Raw genomic sequence first — 6,033 nt, 5'->3', positions numbered from 1 at the left:
TGACTAGATGATGTTCTAGATTATGTGCTATTAGCTAGTCTGGTTTTTGGTTGACTGTGGTGATGCATCCTACTTGGATCCTTTTCTTTTGGTCCAAGTTTTCTTTGTAAAATAAGTTTGGCCAGTTTTTTGGGTCTCACTATGGCGTGTGGGGATACACAATATATAGTTTGCATTGGAGGATAGCTTTAGGCCGACTAGTTAACGTACTTTAATTTTTATCTACATGTTTCACTTAATGTTGACTTTAGGGGATGTGCTAACATGCATGTACCATTAGAATCATTTGGAAATGATGTCTTATGATTTTTTTGGGTCTGCTCTATCTTTTGGAGTGGACCAGAATGCATATTTTAGGTTCGGGTGGCCAAGTTCTTGTAATATTGTTTATTCTATCTCTGTCCGACCTAGTTAAGGGTTTTAATGATTAATCTTGTATATAAACGAGTGTGAATATAAAGGTGAAGGTATGGAAGGAGTGTGAATTGACAAGAAGTAGATGTTAATGGTTTGGAAGTAGATTTGATGTTGGATTTGTGCAAAAAATTGGTTGTGAACAGTTTTGATGATAATATCTTCTATATGATAGTGTTTTGAGATAGAGTGTGAGGTCATATGTGTTTGCCATGATCTTGATCGCTTGACACAGTGGTTCAAGGATAATTTCATGATCAGGAGATCTTGTTCTTTTCGATTCAACTATTCCTTTCTTTGCTAGAATACAGTGAGTTTCTTGACAGGTTTTTGTATCTTAACCTGAGGTAGTGTGTTTTAGCTTTGCAAGTCATTTGTATCTTGGCCTAAGGTTGTATCCTTAGTTCTGCAAGTCCTCTTAGAAAAAGTGAGTTTCAAAGGCAACATTGTAATAAATTATATTCATATTGTGAGTTTGATTCTCACTGTAGTTTTTCACTACTTGGATTTTCCACGTAAATCTGGTGTTCATGTGTTTGTTGTGATTTATGCTTTCATGATTACTTACTATTGTGATTATATGGTTGATCTTTAAAATTTAAAGATCAAAAACTAAGTATTATTAGTGCTCCAGACTAATTTACCCCTTCTCCTAGTCATGTGGTGTGTTCAACACATAAAAGGTCTAAATGACTTGGAAATTCTAAATTGGCTAGTTTAATATTGTAGATATTTCTCAAATTAATTTTTAGGCATTAGTTGTTGAACACACTTTAGAATTAAGAGGGCGTTCGGAAAGGGGGGAAAATAAATTTGGATCAAATACATAAACTTTATTTCACAATCCACAATCAATTTAACCTTATTCTTATCAACAATAATGAAAGATAAAACAATGAATCACTATGCACAAAATAACACTAGATTTACATGGAAAACCATAGTAAGAGAACTCACAATAGATGAAATGATTGTACAATATTATTTTAGACTTGTTTCCAAGGAAGCGCATTGCTCCTTGAAGGACTTATAGGTTGAGATGCACTAATCTCAGGGAAAGATATAAAGGACTTTTAGGTTGAGATGCACTACCTCAAGGAAAAACTTGTAGAGAAGACTCACTATCTCCAAGCAAGGTACATGAGTATATGTATCAGGAATGAATAAGCCTTAAGCAACACTACCTCTAACAATTTCCAAGCATGAAGTTATCCTTCAATCTCTATCTCAAGCAACCAACTTCGCATCACTGTCTTCCGCAAATGATATAATCATGTAACCACAACACACGTATTGATCCACACATTCATCCACACTATCAACATCAATTTGATCTTCTATATCTACCATCTTTTTCATTGCAAACATCAATAGGTCAACTAGAGAAGAGGATAAGCATGGGTCCTATCAAGTCGGCCATCAAAACATAATTATTGAGACTACGTAGCTTTGGTAAGATAAATGATTGAATGAGAGACTTCATTCATCTCTCATTCAATCATCTATTCTATCGATAAGACTACAAGCTAATGGTAGACATCATGATTGATTGAACTTGTTATAATCATCTTAATTTATATGCATTTCATGTTTCAAGCATTTCTAATCTATTATCAATCGAGATATGATCGTATTTCTTATGCAGAGATTTCAGTTATATTTCTTATGTTGTGAATGTGATCAGATCTATATATCTATTATAGTTGTCATATGATAACTATAATAGTTATCTTATAGATTTGCTCTTATATTGATCCTCTATTTGATTTACATAATCGAATTACACTTACCATGTTTGGTATCGATTATCATTAATATCATTAAGAATAAACCGATTGGTTATCGGTTAAAATGATAATTAAATTGCATTGGAAATAAACCGATTTGTTATCGGTTATGATTATGATTATGATTGAAACAACATTAGACATAAACCAATTGGGATCGGTTGTTATTCTTTATGTATCGGCATTTATATAAACCGATAGTTATCGGTTTTTCTTAATGAAAAGGCACCTCTCTTGGATTGATCAAGACATGTCTTGATCAGACATGTCAAGAGACATGTCTGGTCAAGGCATGCCTTGATCTTTCAAGGCTATGCCTTGATCTTTCAAGGCTATGCCTATATATTTGCCATGAAGGATGATGTAGTAAACATTGAAATCAATAAATGTTATCTACAATAATCTGCAATATAAGAAGGAATAGTCAATACAAACAGTAAAAGATTAAATATATTCTTTAAGCATTGAAGTAATTCAATAAGAAAGTAAAAGAATATCTAAATTCTTACAACTTCAGATTTTGAACATAAATTTGAATTACATTTACAATAATTGTAGTGAAAGCGATCCAATCTTGGAGATAGAGAGGACCTAAAACATCACATCACATATTTTTAAGTAGTTTAAAACAATTCACATGCTATTACACATCCTCCAAGGTCGACAACAAGGTAACATGCAAACAAACCAATTAACACATGACTAGTTGGCCCAAAACATATCTTCTAGATGAACAAGCTCAATGTGGATCTCCACATGCCAAGGTAGGACCCAAAATCAATGCAATACAATCTTCAAAGTAAGCAAAGACACCCAAGGATTTACCAGCAAGCTGAAGAATGACTTTTGCTGATCTAACTAGAGCAATTACCTTGAAATTTCTTTCCACATCAAGATCACACCGACACAACACAACTAATACAAAACACTTCATTTTCGAGAGCCAATCAAACAAAAACACCATTATAACTACTTGTAGACAACATCAACTCCAAAAAATTATATTGAGACACAACACAAATGTTATAAACATGTCCTCCAAGATGCAAGACCCGAGACATCAATGTGGAGAAATGCAAAGCATTTTCCAGACCAATTCTAACAAATAACTAGATTGTCGGCCACCTACAATCGCCAACCATATCAACTGCAAGACCAAGGACCTAAAGCAATAGGAGTGCAATGTCCACAAAGAATAAAATTATATCCAATTCCACAAGACTATATCAACAAAGGTGAAGGAATGCCGAGCATTTTTTTGACACATCAATATATACTTCTACACCAACTTTCTTTATCAAACTTCCAAGGACCAAATGTCTTGAAAACATCACCCTCTCACTCAATACAATATATTCATTATTTTGATGCATATAATCCTCATCTCAATATCTCAAGTTATCTAAACCTCATCACACCACCATTGCTATCAACCATATTATCAACATAACATACTCAATGTAGACATCAGACTCCAAGAAGGTAACATCCACAAACCATCTATAATCAAAATCGATTTGCTCTTTGCATAAATCTCTTCATATCAGTCATGCAAAACACAATGACAAAAATTGACAATCAGTCGCTAACACTCTCCTTATACATTGACCAACATGAGCATACAACTCCATCATCACTTCCTCAACAACTACAGTAATTCTCTTTCCAACCAATGACCATATCATTAATGAAAACAATAATCAAGGACAACATACATTGTCAAACATTAAGTTGACATCAATGACAACACATATTGCCAATATTAGTTAGTTAGGATCAAGATTCCAATAAAGAAGTATTCGATTACCGAGATATCAACTGAGTAACTATAAGGTTGTTGATAAAATGATCGTTTAAACCTAACTGAAGGTTTCGATGTGTAAGTTGGTCATCTTGCATAATATAAAAGGAGAACCTATAAAGGGAGCCAAGAAAAAAATTGCTTTAGCTAATCTTGGAAACATGGAATTGTTGGGAAACTAGATGTTTCTAGTTAACATCCCAAGAGTAGTTCTAAAGTACTTGATATCAAGTAAGAGAGTGCATAGAGCATTGGCTAAGATTAGTTCTTAGTGTGTGCTTCTATACTCCTTCCTACATGTCATTCAAGTTGTAAAGCCTATTATTTGACTAGAAAAATATGCATATCAAAATTGTCACAACCCTCCTTTATCATTTTTTAATTTAAGTACAATTCTATTATATTTTTGGTTAAGCTATTTAAAATGATTGAATAAATGTTATAAAATAATAATAAACACACACACACACTTGGAGAGTATAATTCAAAGGCATTATTTTTATTTTTATTTATTTTCCCACTCCCAATTATGGCACATGTTGTAGGAGGAATTAGAAGCTTCTAGAGGAATCTCCACCACCTTGCATGTAACTCCCCCACTAAGTTTTTTAATCAATTTGCATGAGTCCAATATTGGAAAAGAATCTCCTTTTTTAATTAAATTCTCTAGATAGTGGAATTGAGGGATTTTTCTTATAAAATTGTATGCAAGTTTCAAATAAGGGAGTTGATTATGTTTTGGAGAAAAATTTCCCAAGTTTTTAGTAGTAGGATCTTCTTTGGTAGTCTCATTTTTGTTGCAGGATTTTTAAGCTATTGTTTGAAAGATTTCTCTCATTTACATATGAGAAATTTGCATTATCAAATAAATATAGTTTCTAGATTTTCCTTTATTGTAAATCTTTTCTTCCTTTCTTTTTAAGAATAAATATTGATAAAATACTTTCACATAATGCATGTAAAAGATAGCTTATTATTATTTTATTTCCTTTAGAAAATATACATATGATCTTGCTTTTGCTTTTCCAAGGATTCTAGATTTGTGCAAAAAGCATACTCCCCTTATTTAAAATCCTTTTCTGAGACTAAAAATCTTCTCTGTGTGATTTAAAGATAACCATTTGTGTATGAATCCTGTCCCTGTTTTCTCCTCTTAAATTCATCACTGGATTGGGGATTTTAATATATAAAAATCTATTTCTTGCATTCAATCTTCTTTCCTGTGAATAAATTCTTGTTATCATTTGGTTACATTAATATTTTATATACTTGGTTATATACTTCTCTCTGTGAATGTAGAAATAAACCCTCTCTTTCTGTGAATATTTTGATTACTGTAAAATCAAATTAAAACAATTGCCTACCTCTGTGATAACTTGATTATCTATTTTATTCTTGTTTTTATTTTCATAAATACTCTTTTTTTGTATATCATTAAATAATATGGAAATGTAAATCACACACACACATATAATTTAAGTGATGGGACCCGTGGTCCGCCTCCCCCTCGCCCTCCCTATTTACTATTAAAACAAACAATTCGCTTATCTTTTTTTTGTAGTTAGTTTTTTATATATATTCTTTTTAAATCGCAATTTGGAATTTTTAGTAATTACTTTGGGTTAAATTTTAAGTTAATTGCTAATAATTGTTTTAGTTAAAATTTAAGTTAATAAATTAGGATTATTGTGTTTAAATTATTGTCTCAATCCCTTTGAGGAGTAATTGGATTTCTTGATTGGTGATTTTAGGCTCACTTAAAAACAAGTCTTATTACTATGATTTGATCCAAAATTTCCAAAAGTATAAACTAATTGCTCATTTGGAACTAGTAACTCTATAATTAAATTATTCTCACAATAGAAGTAAACACTTCTTCATTTTGTATATAAATGACACTATTTTTGCATTACTTATATATTAATTTGCATTCATTGATGAGCAAGTTACATTTCCATCATCTTCATGCCAGTTGCACGTGAGTTCATAATTGCCATTATCATACCAATACATGTATTAATTTGTTTAGTT

This window comes from Cryptomeria japonica, chromosome 6 (genome assembly GCF_030272615.1).
Source record: "Cryptomeria japonica chromosome 6, Sugi_1.0, whole genome shotgun sequence".
NCBI lineage: Eukaryota > Viridiplantae > Streptophyta > Pinopsida > Cupressales > Cupressaceae > Cryptomeria > Cryptomeria japonica.
The sequence above is the reverse complement of the archived record's forward strand: the minus strand, read 5'-3'. Positions refer to the sequence as shown.